The following is a 17007-nucleotide window of genomic DNA, read 5'->3' on the forward strand; positions in this document are numbered from 1 at the left end:
TATCCGAATTTCTGAGAAAACAGCATTGAATAAAATCAGCTGCTCTCAGAGAAGTATTAAGAGTGACCAGAACCCTGTCCCAGCCCTCCATCATGCTCTTAGCATTTGGGGGGTGGGTGGGCACTGGGATTGAACCCAGAGGCTCTCAACCACTGAGCCACATCCCCAGCCCTATTTTGTATTTTATTTAGAAAAAGAGTCTCACTGAGTTGCTTAGCACCTCGCTTTTGCTGAGGCTGACTTTAAACTCGCGATTCTCCTGCCTCAGCCTCCTGAGCCGCTGGGATTACAGTGCACCACCACACCCCATTCATTTGCTTTTAATTTGGGAGGAGGGACAACCAGCAAGCTATTAAGCTAAGCTATAAAACAAAATAACAGAAACCTAATAAATGCACTCTACTAGTAGTAGTACATTTAGAAACAGAAAACAAAGTTAACTAAAGATTTAAAGCAGAGGTCTCAAACTGGACTGCAGCCAGAAATCAATGCCCACAGATTGGTTTTGTTCAGCCCACACACAGGTTTTTAAACTCTTTAATTTTAACTGCCAATGCTTAACTGGAAAATTTCGAGGAAAATTTCTGACTCCTGATATCAAATATCACTCTTTTGTGAGAGTGAAAAATGAGATCTGACAACACTGGGTACATAGTCCTGGTAAGATGATGACTTGAACAAGAATGTGCTCCTCAGCTTGCTTCAGGCTCCACCTCGCCCCATTTTACAGATGGGGAATCTAAGCTGAGAAATGCTCAGAACCACAGGGCAGGACAAGGTCTGTGAAGGCAGCTAACTCCAGGACGTTCACTCTAGACCGCACTGCAACTTGACTTCCAAATAAAAGGTAGTTAATGTTAGGACAGGTATTTAAGTGATCATTACATGAATGTTTATAGCAGCTTTATTCTCAACAGCCTTAAATATGGAAGCAACCCAAATATTCAACTGGCAAATGACAGGGTAATCAAACTATGGTATATCCAATACATAAAAACAAGAGTGCAACTGAAAAACAAAACATGAGTACCTGAAAAGCACTGTTAGGTGAGAGAAGTCAGACTCAAAAGACAACACACCCTATGATTGCATTTATATGAAATTCCAAAAAGACAAAACCACAGTGATACAAAGTGAATCTGTGATTGGAGCCAGGGGTGGGGGAGAACTGACTGCTGAGGGATCAAGATGGACCTTTCTGCAGTGAAGGAGATGTTTCAGACACAGCTAGTGGTGGTTAGATGACAGCATGTATTTGTAGAAACTTTTTTGGGGGGGAGTGCTGGGTATCAAAAGAAATTTCTATGTAAATTATACTTTAATAAGGCTAATTTTGGGGGGGCTGGGGATGTGGCTCAAGCGGTAGCACGCTTGCCTGGCATGCGTGCGGCCCGGGTTCGATCCTAAGCACCACATGCAAAACAAAGATGTTGTGTCCGCCGAGAACTAAAAAATAAATATTAAAATTCTCTCTCTCTCCCTCTCCTCTCTCTTTAAAAAAAAAAAAAAGGCTAATTTTTAAAAAGAGTTACTTAGAAAACATTAGAAAATTGCCAGGTATGGTGGTGCACACGTATAATCCCAGCCACTTGGAGGCTGAGGCAGGAGGATGGCAAGTTCAAGATCAGCCTGGGAAACTTAGTGAGACCCTGCTTAAAAATAAAAAGATTGAGGAGATAGCTCAGTTGTAGAGCACTTCTATCATGCAAAAGGCTCTGCATTCAAATCCCCAATAGTACCAAAAAAAAAAAGAAAACCAGACTAGAATACTACCAATTCTACCTGAGACAATCTGGGAAAGCCTATGGGGGAGGGAATATTTGAATTGGATTTCATTTTAAAAATTTTACTTTATTGTTTTGATATGGGGATTGAATCCAGGGTACTTTACAAATAAGTCACATCAACAGTCTTTGTTTTTTAGTTGTTTTGTTTTTAAGAAAGGGTCTAAACTGCTAAGCCTGGCCTCAAAATTGTGATTCTCCTATTTCCAGAGTTGCTGGGATTAACTGCACTGCACCCAACTAGATCTCAATATATATATTAACTACTGAAATCTGGAAGCAACCCAAATATTCAAAACAATTTTACACAAAGCAATTTTAAGGTGAATAGAAAGGAGAAAGTTGGCCCACAAGTAGTCACATTCTGAACTGTTGCCTATGAGAGGTGGCATATTTGAATATAAAGAAAAATGTTTTATAAAAGGAAACAGAGATAAGTAGTACTTAGATGGGTGTCGAGGACAGTTGATATGCTGAGCACACACCTATAATACCAGTTACTGGATTGACTGAGGCAGGAAGATCTTAAATTAGAGGCCAGCCTCTGCAACTTAGCCAGATCCTATCTCAAAAAAAAAAAAAAAAAAAAAAAAAAAAAAGGGGGAGGCTGGGGATGTGGCTCAGTGGTAGAACACCTCTGGGTTCAAAACCCCAGAATACAAAAAAAAAAAAAAAAAAAAAAGACTAGTTCATTTTATAATATTTCCCAAGAGGGAATCACAGAAAAAAAAAAAAGACTGTGAAAACATCTATTTATCTGTTTTGCTTTTAAATAAAGCAAAAGGAAGGAAAGGCACAAGTCAAAATGAAAATCTAAGAAAACAAATGATGAGAATGAGGCCACAGTCAAATGAAGGTAAGGGACACACAGGATCAAAACGAAAGGTACTGTACCTGCAGATTAGAAGAGAGGAAGGAATTGGGTCAGACTTTGACTACAGATTTAAAAAATCTAAAAAATAGGGGAAAGACCAACTAACCAAAGTCAGGGCTACAGAAGAGAAAAACAAAGAGTCCAAGCAACTTGACAGTCTAGAGCAGGCCCAAGAGAATTAGAGGGCAAGGTAAAAGTAAACCAGTTCTTTCCTCCTACATCCTACAGTCAGTTTTCCTCTTCCATCCTTCCCACCTTTGCCTTAGCTCAAGCCCCCTTAGAACCAGCCCTACCTATACATGTTGTACCCTTGTACCTCAACTAGGCCAGAAGGCTTCCTTCACTATTCTTCAAAACTCAGTTTGAATGCTACTTTTTCAGTGAGGCTTCTCCAACGTTTCAAGACAGAGTTAGAAGTCCCCATCCTTCATGTTCAGAACATTTTTTTCCCCAAAATACTATAACACTGGACCACAAAGGATGTCTTCCTTCCTAGTCTTTCAGCAACTCCAGTAGAGGATTCAACAGTAAGGATGGAAATGTTACCCAAAAGCAGTTTAAAAAAAAAAAAAAACTGTGCAACTCCCTTAATCTTTATTTGTGGCACTGGGAATTGAACCCAGGGGTGCCCTACCACTGAGCTATACAACCGCAGTCCTTGTCATTTTTTATTTAAGACAGGGTCTTTCTAAATTGCATAGGCAGGCCTTGAACTTGCAATCCTCCTGCCTCAGTCTACCCAGTAGCTGGGATTACACTCCACCTCATTTTACATAACACAAGTAGGGTGCTAGGTGTCTTGCCATTATTTTATGGCATTCTAAAATTAATCTTTTGAACACAAGTACATCTACCCTACCCAGAACTCCTCCCCACAATCATCAAGGACCTTTTTTAAGTTCTATTTTTGTTAATATTTTAAATTTCTTGGTAAATAACAATACTTTAATAGAAAAGGTGGCAATTTCAGCAGGTGTGTAGCAGCCAAAGTGGGAACTTTAAACCCTCAAAGACAAAACATTATACTGAAGAAAGCGTACAAGAAGAACGTGAAGAAAACTGAACAAGAAATCAGCAAGCTCATGAGGCTTTCATTTTCACAGGAAATAGTAACACCCAAAGATATACAAGTGAAAAGTGGTTGTGGTGTTGAGATGGAATGATGAGAAGACAAGAATTGCTTGGAATGAGCAGGGAGGTCAGCAGCAGTTTAGAAAACTGCTTAACAAGAATGGTTTTACAGGGCTGGGATGTGGCTCGTGGTAGAGTGCTAAGTCTAGCATGCATGAGGCCCTGGGTTCCATCCTCAGCACCACACACACAGCAGAATAAATAGTGCTCCCTCTCCCAGAAGGGAAAAAGTTCCATTCATACCCCTCAAAGACTCAGAACCAAGGTAAAATACTAGTATGTTTAAAGCACAAGAGCCTGAGAACACAATAACTAAAAATTTCCCAAAACCCATTCCTGAGATGGAAACAACATTAATCCCCACCATTACCAATTAACTGAGATTACCCATAGCATCTAGACAAATCTTAGGCTAACTAAAATATCTTCACTTCAAAAAGGCCAATGTATTCTCCTTTCAAAACTTTTATGCTTTCACCAAAAAATCCAGTTTAAGTCAACAAAAAGGAAGAATTACGTTAAAACAAAGCAAAAGCAACAGATGAAAAAAATTAAGTATTTGCCTGAATAATACTTTTAAATTGTGATGTCTCTGCTTCACCAGACACTTAGTACCACTTGACATTCTTCGAAGGAGGAGAGAGAAGACAACCTGCATCTTTTGAGGCTTTAAAAATAATTCTATAAGTATCTCAGGCAACAGCATGTTCAGTGTGGCTTCTAAATTAATGTATATCTGAATATAAGAACTCTGGGGTTACCTAGTCACTTAATATTTCTTGAAATAGCTGCACACAGTTTCGTTAGGAATGATATACCAATTGAACTTTAAAAAAAAAAATTGGGGATTAAACAGACGCACCTAACCACTGAGCTATATCCCCAGCCCTTTTTATTTTTTATTTTGAGGCAGGGTCTAAGTTACTGAGGCTGACCCTGAACTTGTGAACCTCCAGAGTATCTTGGATTACAGGCATGCACCACACCACCACATGTAGTGCTAACTGTACTTTTAAACCTCATTAGGACCATATCCTGAATATATGATTCTTAGATATCCTACCTTAAAGAGTCAAAATTTTCTCAATCAGAATACATCTCTAAAATACACAGGATTTATACCAATATATACTTTAAACATCTTTTCAGGAAAATATCTATATGGAAATAAAATAAAAATATAATGTTGCCATATGCTCTTGTACAAAAAATTTCAAGGCAGGATATATACCCCACACACACACACACACAGTCAGCTAATACTCAAATATTACCTGAAGTGTGTATTTTCACACTTTGCAGCACCTTAACTTCTGAGTACTTAAAACTCAGTGAATGTCTTCCAAAACCAAATGGGGTTGACAAACAATGGCTATGGGTCACATGGAGGTACAGCCTGTTCTTAGAAATAAAATTTTATTGCAATACAGCCCCAACATATTTTTCTGTGGCTCTTTTAAATCAGTTATCATGCTACAGATTGCAGAGTCCAGTTGTTATGAAATGAGATTATATGGTCCACAAAGCCTACATAGTAACTATTTGGTTGTGTACAGAAAAAGTCTTGTCAATCCCGGTCTTAAAACAATCACAACAATTTGACAAATGTATCTAGCCTGGAATGAAATGCTGAATATAATGCAAGATTCAATGAATTCTTTCCCCAAATATCCAAGTACAAGACCAAACAGAAGCAAGCCTCTGCTAATTCATTTCAAAATCACATAACTGCCAATCCTGAATAAAAATTAAACTTCAAAAGCAAATAGTGAATTTAGCCCTCTTAATTTCTTAAAAACTGATACTACACTGAGTCAAGATGCAAATTCCCTGTGCTTCCATTGTCACCAATTTATTTACCCATCACCAGCAACCATATTAGTTACTCCTTTACTCCTTACTCTGGTACTCAGAACCCACACACATCCAGCCAATAAACTAAGCAGGTCAGTGTCTTTGTAAAAATTTATTTGCACCTTTCACGACAGAATGATAGTAAGTAAAGCATTCAAAATCTATTACTGATGTATTTATTTAGCCTTTTCTGAGATTGCTAGACAAGCACAGAAAAACCCCAGAGCTCAGATGGGTGGAATGGACCTACAGTCCCAGAGCTGAAGGACTGCTTGAACCTAATCACTGAAAACGTAGCCTGGGCAACAGAGAGAAATCCTCTCTAAATGAATAAATACCTAAAAATAAAAAATTCAAAGCTGCTATATGGGTCATATAAAATAATCCCATCCAAGAAAGGTGTTAGATGTATTTGCTGTTCTTAGAATGAGAATATTAAATAAGCAACACTAATTGATTTTATCAACCAATTCAACAATAAAACCTGCCTTAAGTATTCTAGATATCAAACAGTTTTTGTTTGGTTTTAATTTTAGCTATATACTCTTACAACTGACATTGTAAAGGGCTAGGGTTTAGAAAACAACACATTACTAATAAGAACTAATATGTATTAACCTTTTTTTATGGTTGTATCTGCCCTTTTATTTTGAAACAATGTCTAGCCTATTTGCCCAGGCTGGCCTACAACTGGGAATTCTCCTTCCTCAGCCTCTGAGTAGCTGGTAATATAAGTATGTGCCACATGCCCAGCTTTAACATGACATAATACCCTAATATTTTTATTAACTGTAAGTCATGCTTAAGTAAAAAGTTTACCAAATTATCTGGGATAATATTTTTACTGTGTGTGGGTGTGTGTATATGTGTTGTGGAGGATGAAACCCAAGGCCTTGTGCATGCAAACTCAAGCACTCTACCAGAGCTATATCACCAGTTCTTTACATATCATTATAACTGATTCAATCATACAAAACTAATACCAAAAAAAAACTTTAAATCATTTATTTACCAATTACTTTTCTCCAGTTGATAAAGGAGAGAATGCAAATTTCTAAATAAATACAATCAAAAAGACCCTGCATGATATATCTAAGGCATGTTTCTACCCCTAAGTGCTTAACCAAAGATGCATCAATAGCCTGGTACCCTTGACAATACCGATGTAGTCGAAAATTATTATGTTAACGTTAAGTTTATATTAAGCACTTAGCAAGGCCAAGAGGATGCTGAAGTAATCACGGTGCAATTAAATGAGTGATTTTCTAGTTGCATACCATTTCCCTGCCCTTGTGAATCTCTTAGCTGTTCTGAATTAAAAGAAACCGGGAAAAAATATATTTTAGAGAACAATCAAGTGACAATCAGTTTACCAAAAATCACAAAATATCAGTCGTTTCCTTTTTTAAAAAAAAAAAAAAAAAAAGATCAGACTTTGATCCTTTTTTTCACTTGCAGAGTATTAGCAAAAGAAAGTCCCAAGGAACTACTGAACCTAAATCATATTCTCAAGGCTCAGTTTTCTCATGAAGTTCATTTACGTGAACTACCAATTTATGTGAGCAAGAGGGGCAAATTAGTACCAGGCCTAGGACAACCACTGGACCTGATCTTTAGAAGGCATCCTGGCGAAAAAAACAGAAACCCCACCCAGTCCTCAACTTCCTTGGCTTTTCCAGTCCCGGTTTTCTATCGGTAAAACCCAGAAAAGCAGAACTTCCCCCTCGCTGCCTGCCTCCATCTGAGGCCTGGTGCAGAAATTCAGACCGCTAGCTATCCAAGTACCTCCTTAAGGTAGTCTTAAGGCTCAAGCCCGCTCACAGACAGTAGAGGGTCTGCTTTCTTGGGTTAAAGGAGGGCGACTACAGGGTTTGGCGGCCGGGTTTGTCAGGAAGCGCAGGGCCGAGCGGGACTGAGAATCCAGAGGCTGAGCTCCATCGAGTCCCAGGAACCACCCCCAGGGGAGGCTTGGCTGCCTTCGGTACTTCCCTGCCTCCTCCGCTCGTGGGAGGAGAGCGGTAGGTTGGGGCCAGGTCCCCCTGAGCTACTTCCTGGACCCAGCGGACTCGCCTCCGGACACTCGAGACGCCCCCGGCCCGGCTCGCTCGCCCTTTGCCCTGTCTCCTCCCCTTCAGTGACCCATCACCACAGGTCCCCTCCCATCTAACATGGCCGCCCCACCAGGCCCACCCCCTGCACAGCCTAACCAATTGGGGGGCCCATGGCACCGCCTCCCCTGTGCCTATTGGTAGGGAGTCCTCCTCCCGCCTTTCCCATTGGGCAACATCGGATGCCATTCAGCTCTGAGAGCTCCGCCTCCGAGCCGCTACAAGCTGCTTTGAGAAGACATATAAACAAATCCCGAGAGGGAGGCCCCGCTCGCCTGTCGCCTCTGGGGCGGGGACGGAAGGGGGTGCGGCCACCCCCGAAACACCCCTGCCAGGACCCCCCACCCCAGCCCGCGCCTCCCCGTCTCCTGCCAGCCGGGCTCCAACCTCCGCGGCCCGGCCCTTCCCCACACGCCCCTCTCCTCCTCCCCCGCCAGCGTCGCCTCCCTCCCCTCCCAGCCCCTCCCACCCGCTCGCTGCTCTGACAGGCCGGTTGCCGGCAGCCGTGGCCCGGGGCTCCGAGACAGCGGAGAAGGGACCGGCGGACCCCCGGCGTTGCCCACCCCCGGCCTAGCCTGCCGCCCGCCCGCGGGTCCCATCCACCGCTGCCCCGCGCTTTTATGTAACCGTCCCGGGCCAGAGTGGGGGAGGGGAGTGGAGCCCCCGTGACCAGCAGGCGGCCGCCAGCGCTCCGCGCGACCTCAGCCCGAGCCCCGGTCCCCGCCCCGCGCCGGCCCGGCCCAGAGCCCCGGCGCTACTGCCTCCTAGGCCAGCGGCCCTCCTCCGCCCCCCGGCCGGTCCCCCAGCCCAGAGCCCTACGAGCCCCGGACGGCGGGCAGCGGCACTTACCTGTAAGTGAGGGGGCCGCTCAGGGGCTGGGTCCGGTTCCACTGCAGGGGCCGCGGCCCCTCTCCATGCTGCCTCGGGTTTGTTTTGTTTATGTCCTTCCTGACGGGTTCCCGGAAATCGCGTGACTCGCCCCCCTCACGTGGGCCGCGGCGAGGAGGAGGAGGGAGGCGGAGGCCCGCCGGCCTCGGGCCAATCGCAAGGCGTTCTGAAGCTCGGCCAATGGGGACGCGGCCCGGCCGGGCACCCCTGTCACGTGATGCCGGAGGGGCGGGTTGCCGGGGAAAACCAGGAAGAGCGGGTGTAGCGGGGGCTGGTACTTGTAGCTGCAGCGTGGGCGTGGGTCGTCGCCGGTGTGAGTCATGCTCTCACGTTCTTAGAGGATGTGCCTTTTTCAGAAGCTTTCCTACCCAGCGTTTTATCCGGTTGCAAAACTACACAGCGGGGCCTGAAGTGTCTGTTCGCGCATTTTACAGTTTTAGTTGCCCGAAACTTGAAGGGTTAAGGGAACATCGACGTTTTATGAGTGGCCTTCCCATTCTCCCAAAGACTGACCTTGCCTTCAGTTCGTTCATTGATTCACGGATTCAACTCACATTTATTGAGCAAGTATCCCCAGACCCAGGGATCAGCTTGACTGAGTGCACTTAATAAGAGAGAACCATACGCAACTGTACAAACAATACTATTAGCTGCACCGGGGAAAACGGGCATTCGTAATACCTGTTCCTGAGCGGTTTTTGTGCTTCTAATTAGACTCCTCGATGAGCACATGCAATAGTAGTAACTTATTTCTTAAGGAAGTAAGACTAAGAGGGATTATTCACCCAAGGCCACATAGCTGGTAAATCACCTGGCTAGTACCAGAACCTAGGTCTGTTGGCACCGCTCATACTTCCAGAGTGCACTCTATGCGCCCCCCTTACTGGGGGTTGAACCCAGGGCCTCAACCATGCTAGAAACAGTCTACTACTGTTAGATCCCAGGCCCTTTTTATTTTTTTTATTTTTTTGAGACAAGGTCTTGCTAAACTTGCCCCCAGGCTGGCCTCAAATGTAGGATCCTCATTCCTCAACCCAGTAGCTGAATCACATAGATGTGCCCCACTGGGCCAGCCTTCTTTAATACTTCTTGTGGGCACAAAAATTTTTTAACCTCTATGAGCCCCAGTTTCCAACCTACGTAAGTAACTTATGGTGTTGATGTGAGAAGTAACTGAAATATCCCTATAGAGCACTTATCATAGTGCCAGCATATAGTTAGGTAAGGGATGGCAGGGTCATTATATTGCTTCCAGGACACCATTTGGAACACTAAACAGCAAGAAAGGCAACTCTAAACATTAGCAGTTTGACAGCCACTAAAATAATAGTTCTGTACACAAAATTAATAGATAGGAGTATGTAGACAGACACCTATGAGGAGGGTAGAAGAGTGCATCTCTCCTCTGAGTTCCCCACGAGGCCCAGCACACAGTAAGGCCTCAGGACCCTGTGAAGCAAATGAGTATTTATTGCACAGAAAGTGGCAGGATTGTAATTCGTCTCTTTGTTAAGTCTAACACAGACCACATTCCAATTTTCCACAGCAACTGGAGTTTAAAATCAAAACCTGAATTGAAGAACTAGTTTGGGAAGTTTGAGCCAGGTTCTCTGACTTGTTCACATGATTCTTGCATTAAACCTCCATGGAGGGCTGGAGATTTAGCTCAGTCATAAAGCACTTGCTTAGCAGGTGTGAAGCCTTGGGTTCAATTCCCAGTTCTGAAAAAAAATCTCTCCTTATGGACTACATCACTGACTGTCCTCTCTTCTGTTACTACAACTGGAAAAGCTTCAGCAGATGGCTCACTTTTCCCTTGCAACACTCCCCTGTAGACACTGCTTTTGCACCTTGGTTGCCATGGAAAGGACAGAGCTCAAGGAGACCTTTCCATCAAGGTTTGTTAATGACTGTTGCTTGCTCTGAAGTGAATGAAATCATGGCTCCTAATTGATTTGTGTTTCTCTGGGTTTTATCCAATCAGATTCTACCACAGTTAAAGTTGGCAGGAACTTGGGACTCTGGGACAGCATTGGCTTGAGGTTCAGGAGGCTCCTCTTGTTCTACCACAAGGTGTAACCAACTGGCGTTGCCACTTCCACCTTGCTCCTGGGGAATCATTTACACACTGGAGTAACCTGAGTCAGAAAGCCATGCCTTACACCATTATGAGATAATGGGGAAAACAGAGCAGTGGAGACTTAGGGTGTCATCGAGTTCTTTAAAATATATTTATTTTTTGATTAGGTAACACATTTATGGTACAAAATTCTAAAACATATTAAGTGGATATTAAGTCTCCCTCCTCCCAATGTTTCTTGCCACTCATTTTCCCTTCCCAGTTACCACCCTCTGGGAATCTTTCCAGATATTCTCTGGATATGGAAAATTTCATCCACTTTAAACCTTGATGTGTGGGAGACTGAGACAGGTGGATTGCTTGAGCCTGGGGATTCAAGGCCAGCCTAGGCAACAGAACAAGACTGGCTCTCAAAAATAAAATAAACCTTGATGAGTTTGGAAGACTGCTCTTGGAGCCATGACCTGATTTGAGCTCTGTCACTGTAAGATGCCCTCTTCTCCATGAGGAATCTGGACTAGAACTAGATGTTCTTGAAGATCCTTCTAGCTTTATCAGTGACTCTACATCTTTAAAGAATTGAAACAGTTGCTGGGCATGCAGTACAGCTGGGAGCTTCAGAGCCGCAGGGGAAGCAGTTAAGAGAAGTCTAAAACTCAGACCTTGCAAAAAAAATTAAATCTTAAAAAAGTTGCCACAGGTCCTCACTTTCCTATGGCTGAGTCCGCAGTGTCTAAGTCCTAATTAAAGCCGCCTGGGCCCGCCTGCTGGTTCTAGACAAGCTTTTCAAGTGAGTGTCACCTCTCTGGGCCTGTTTTCTTTCCAGACCCCTCTGGACCTGTGTGATATGTTCAGATTTCACAGCTTCAGAAGTGAGATTAATTAACTCGAAGCTGGAAGATCTCCAGGAAAAGCTGTGTCCCTCTGACACTAAACACAGAGCTTCTTCCTGAGAAGAAGGGACTATTGCTGAGGGTGAATGTAAAAGAGACTCATTGACTGTCACCCATTGGCACCCATCCCTCATTCATCTCACCCAAAAAATATTCTTTGGAGGAAGAAGAAAAGATTCTTCTTCTGATCACTCAGTAGAACAGTGTTCTTTATGTGACAGGTCTGAGCCACAGATTCTGGGGCTTTTTTTTTTTGATACTGGGGCACTTTATCACTGAGCTACATCCTGGCCCTTTTTAAAATTTTTAATATTTATTTTTTAGTTTTAGGTGGAAACAGTATCTTTACATTTATGTGGTGCTGGGGATCAAACCCAGTGCCTCCTGCATGCCAGCACTCTACCACTGAGCCACACCCCAACCCCCTGGCCTTTTTATTTTTTGAGATAGTGTCTTGCTATGTTGTGATCCCCCTGCCTGAAGCTCCCGAGGTGCTGGGATAGCAGACATGTGCCACCATGCCTGACAAGCCTCGGTTTCTTTTCCCAGAAAGCACCAGATTCAGTCCCAAGGACCCTTCCCTAGTGTATCACTTATTAAGAATTTCTCAACACCCCACCTCATCCGCCAGCACCAAGCCTGCCATGGGATAGAAGCAGGCTGTGGTGTAAAGATAAAGATCCAAATCCTGTTCCCTTGGTGGCTCAAGATCCCTCTTTCATAGAATCTGGTTCCACCATGTATGCTGCTTGCTTGTTTGGCAGGGGAGGAAGGGGTATTGGGGATTGAACCATGGAGTTCTTTTTTTAAAATTTTTTTAAAATTCTCAGATAGGGTCTTACTAAATGCCCAGGCTGGCCTCAGATTTGCAATCCTCCTGCCTCAGCCTCCTGCATTGCTGGGATTAGAGGTGTGCGGTCCCTAATGTGTACATAGGTCCCTAATGAAGACATAGTCCTTGCACTAAAGGAACTGAGAACCCAGTGAGGGAGACTGACACGGAACCTGACCACATGACAGAGTTCATAAGAAGGGTGCTTGGTGCCTTAGAAGTGGGACATGTGTATTCAGTGCCACTTCCCTGCTAGCTTGAGTAAGTTGCAAGTCTGCCTGATCCTTAATTCTGATCTAGCTTGCATCACAGGTTGATTTTGAAGATTAAATCACTGCTTGGGGCATAAGAGATGCCCCCTCCACTTTCCAGGAAGGAATGTGACTGGAAGCTTCTCAAGGAGAAGCAGCCAAGGGACAGCATGGCCAGAAGTCAGAAGGCCACTTAACGTCCTGTCATCTTCTCCAAGGCAGTCCTTCCAAAACCGTTTAGGCTCTTTCACTGACCAAAAAACTTGTCCGATGCCAAATCGTGTCTGGTTTGGGGTTTTTGAGCTTTGCTCTGTGAGCTGGGCTGATGCTCACAGTATCAGCAGCTATAACTGATAGCAAACCAGGAAGCCAGGCAGGAGAACAATCCAGTGTTTGTTATAGGAAAGACTCCCAGAGGACAGGTACAATAAGACATTCTGTAGTGAGGCCAGAAGTAGGGTGATAAAAAGAGAAAGTGGAGGGATGGTGATAAGCAGCAGGAACTGAGACCTGCAGCCTGATAACAGCTTATTGAACTGCAACGGGCAGCACAGGACAGAGCCCAAGGCTGTGCGGCTGGACTCCCAAGGGCAGGAGGCAAGCCCGGAGAGGTTGCTAAAGGAAAGAAGTAGGAAAAAGTTAGGGGTCGATGCAACCAGTTGTTTGTTTTTTTTTTAACCTGCAAATTCACAAAATCATAAGTGTCCCTCAGGATACAGGAAGACCCAGGACTATTACCACCTGTTTTTTAATTTTAGTTTTCATCTCGTTTTCCCAAAGCCCAGGCTTTGAGATGAGTCGTGGGAAATGAATGTTTTAGAACATTCCAGAGTTACAACAGTGAGCCATAAAGCGATCAGCAGACGTGAGTGCCAGCAGCAGGTTCTGTCCTATGCTGAGAGGCAGCACCTGCAGTCTCACTGTGTCACTTCCCAAAGGACCCCAAGACTCCTGTGGGGCAGCCCACCTTGCCATACAGACCCCAAGAGAGCACATCCTGTCATGCAGACCAAAGCCAGGCTCTGGCTGCAGGAGCTTGGCGCCCAGGCTACAACCAACAGTCAGTCCCATGTGAGGGGACACTTGTCCACCCACCTAATAACCTTGTCCCAAAAGAGGCAAGAGGGGAAGCCTCCTCTGGGAAAACTGGGAGATAGTGAAGGAAACTACAGGGGATTAGGGGGGATTAGAACAAAGTAGGGACAGCTGTCCCCTCCTCCTAACAGAGGGAGTGATGAGAGGGTCAGGCTCCTGTAAAGGCCATGGGCCGGGGGGCACCCAGTGGGTGGTTTTCTCCTCTTCTCCCTGGTAGAGGACAGGGGAATTGGGACTAGCAGAAAGCAGAGGTGCACAGTGCCCTTCCTTGTCCCACCCCAACCCCAATGATGTCTGGCAATGCTAATGGCATCACATGCCAGGGGCTGGGCACCAGATAAGCACTAGATAGTTAGCTACTGTTGTTATTAAGAGGCCCTGGGGCTGGGGTTGTGGCTCAGAGGAAAGAGCGCTCGCCTAAGCATGCCATGCGTGAAGCACTAGTTCCATCCTCAGCACCACATAAAAATAAAACAAAAAGGTATTGTATCCACCTACAACAAAAGTTTTTTTTAAAAAAAGGCTCTGAACTTTTCTATGGGCCTGAGGAAAGCCAAAGACTTGCTCCGCAAAAAAAAAAAAAAAAAAGAAAGAAAGAAAGAAAGTCAATTCAGAGCAATGACAACCAACGGAGAAAAAAAAAAAAAAGAAAAAACCCAAGTATGCATGTGTTATATCTGGATCTGAAAACATCCCCGAAGGCTCATAAAGGCTTGGTCCCCAGTGCAGCAAGTTTCAGAGGTAGGGCTTTGGGGAAGTGATAGGATCATGAGGACATTGATCTCACCTGTGGATTAATCCATTGATAAATAGATGGAAGTGGGTGCTATGGCACAAGCCTGGAATACCAGTCACTCAGGAGGCTGAGGCAGGAGGTTGACCTCAGCAATTTAGTGAGACCCTGTCTCAAAACAATAAGAAGGGCTGAGGATGCAATTCAGTGGTAGAGTACCCCTGGGTTCAACACCCAGTACCACAAAAACAAAAACAGTACAAAATGGGGGAGATTATTCTCTGCTGTTTAGCATCAGATGCAGGTCCTACCTCTTGCATCTCCACAATTGTGAGCCAAAATGATTATCTTCTTTATAAAGTAGACTGCCTCAGGTATCTTGCTGCAGTCATGAAAAGGGAACTAAAATACCTGGTGAAAGGGCAGCAAAACCTTTGGAACAAGAGGGAACTTGATGTATTGTTGACCCGCTTTTCTAACTATAAAAAAGGAGTGTGTCCTACTTACCTCATAGGATAATGTAAATAGGCACTTGGTAGCAGTGCCCACAGCTACCCAAGCCATGGTCGTTAAGGTGACTGTCCCTCAAACTCCTCCTCTTCCTCTGCCCACCTCTTAGGAGTGTTCCCCACTGGTCTCCTTATCCACACACAGCTTCAGCTGTCTTGGTGTCCTCCACTCCCCTCTCCAGCCAGGTCCTTCTTAACCTCCAGGCCCTCAGAACAGCTGCCCACTGGTATTTTCTGGTGTGGGTGTTGTCACACCTGGACTCTACCCTTCAGGGAGCCTGGGTGTAATTTTTTCATGTCTCCTGTCCCTTAGCCCCCCACCCCGCATCCAGAAGGTCATTGAAGTTTATCTGTATGTGCTAATAAATGTGGCCCCAAGATAGATACTTCTGTTCAGGACACAGCTGAGGACACTTGCCTCTCCTGGACTCTCCAACTTCCTCCCTGGTCGGTGTCCAGCACATCAGCCACACCCTTGTCAGGCTTCCTGGTGCAGTCCTGCAGGTTTACTCTTAAAGGTCATTCTGTGCAAATCCTCCCCTCCTGCCTAGCAACCTGTATTTCTCTAAGATGCCGCGCTGCGGGGGCCAGCCAGCTCCACGGAAAGGAGGAAACACTATCCCTGCCATTGGTCAAACTCCCTGGGACCACACATCCCAGCCCTGCCCCGCGGCAATCTAGGGCTTTTGAGAAGCGGTGCGGTTGGCTGGCACCAGCCCCACCTCCAGGTGACCTGCGCCAGCTGCTCTGAACCACACCCAACCCAGATGCTGGCCCCTGATCATTATTGTATTCTCTTTTCCGCGAGGCCAGGGACCCAGTCTCCGCTGCTTCACCTAGTTTAAGCAGGTGACCCACACAACAGAGGCTGCAGACCCCTCCTGAGTGTTGTGGACAGCATTCGGGGCTTGGAGAACCAGCCCGGCTTAGCTTGCGAAGTCCTGCTTCCTCCCGGGGCCGCCTAGAAGGACAGGCTTTGCATTCTGTGTCGGGCTGGCAGCTTGCTAGCGCCAACGAGAACCGCACGTGCAGCTCTGGACAGGCGCTCTGGACAGTCTCCCGGGGCCCTGGCTGGGCTGGGACCGGCTGCAACAGAAGCAGCGACAACGCAGCCTGAATGAAGAACTGGCTCTTGCCCTTGGCGGGGAAGGACAGTGGGGCTTTCTCTAGCCCTTGCGACCCGGCCTCCCCTCTCCCACGTGGTTGGGTCCCAGTTAACGCTCCCTGTCTGTCGCTGCAAGCAACTATGCAACTACGCGGCAGGCAGCAGCGACCCAGCCACCCCCTCCCCGGTTCCATATTCAGAACCCCTCAGTGTCTGACTGCATGTCCTCAGATCTCCAGAGCTCAGTTGCGGGAAGGCTGCGAACTAGATGTTCTCCCGACGGTCCCCTAAAAAACACTCCTCCTCCTCCTCTGAAAAAACACGTGCACTTGTGGAAAACACACAAAATCAAAAAAGAAATAATTACATCCAACATTTTGGACTATTTCATACCAAGCTTTTTCTCTGCATACAGAAGTTTAAAGTCCCGGGTCTTTCCCCTTAATATAATATTCTCTTTTGTTATTACAGTAACTTTCATTGTTTCTTGTTATTTAACTGTAACATTTTCATTTGAGAATATGCTGAAAAGGAAAAGGGAAATTAAAATCATTTATAATTACCTCCCAGAGGCAAAATTAGTTTTGTTCTTTTTGATTTCTTCTCTAGATGTATACTTCAGAACATTTGAGATTCCTTCAGCTAGGTGCAGAAGCATGACTGTAAACATGCTGCCTTAGCTGCTGCCACCAACATCCTTCACACTGCTATTCTACCTTGTGTTTCCTTTGACAATTAGGAATTTTCTACAATCACAGCCACTCAACTAGAAAACTTGACAAAGGGGCAGGGGAAGGCAATGAATAAGCTTCTGCTCAGGGCCACATCTCCACTTCAAATACATGAATTCTCCCAGAAGACAGCTCTCGC

General features: G+C 45.2%; 1 protein-coding gene across 6 annotated transcripts in view; it reads right to left on the minus strand.

The window, feature by feature from the left end:
* Positions 1-8741, minus strand: part of CREBRF (CREB3 regulatory factor) — a 50824-nt gene extending 42083 nt beyond the window's left edge. For 3 of the 6 annotated variants that reach the window (XM_081284210.1, XM_081284209.1, XM_081284213.1), the window contains exon 1: positions 8601-8741. The gene's annotated coding sequence lies outside the window, so the exon portion shown is untranslated. Of the gene's footprint in view, positions 1-7428; positions 7768-8600 lie in introns of those variants that run through there. The other 3 variants (XM_081284214.1, XM_081284211.1, XM_081284212.1) reach the window with 3 other exon arrangements.
* Between the last annotated feature and the right edge of the window lie 8266 nt (positions 8742-17007).

The sequence above is a fragment of the Spermophilus citellus genome, assembly GCF_964194105.1.
Source record: "Spermophilus citellus genome assembly, chromosome: 1".
NCBI lineage: Eukaryota > Metazoa > Chordata > Mammalia > Rodentia > Sciuridae > Spermophilus > Spermophilus citellus.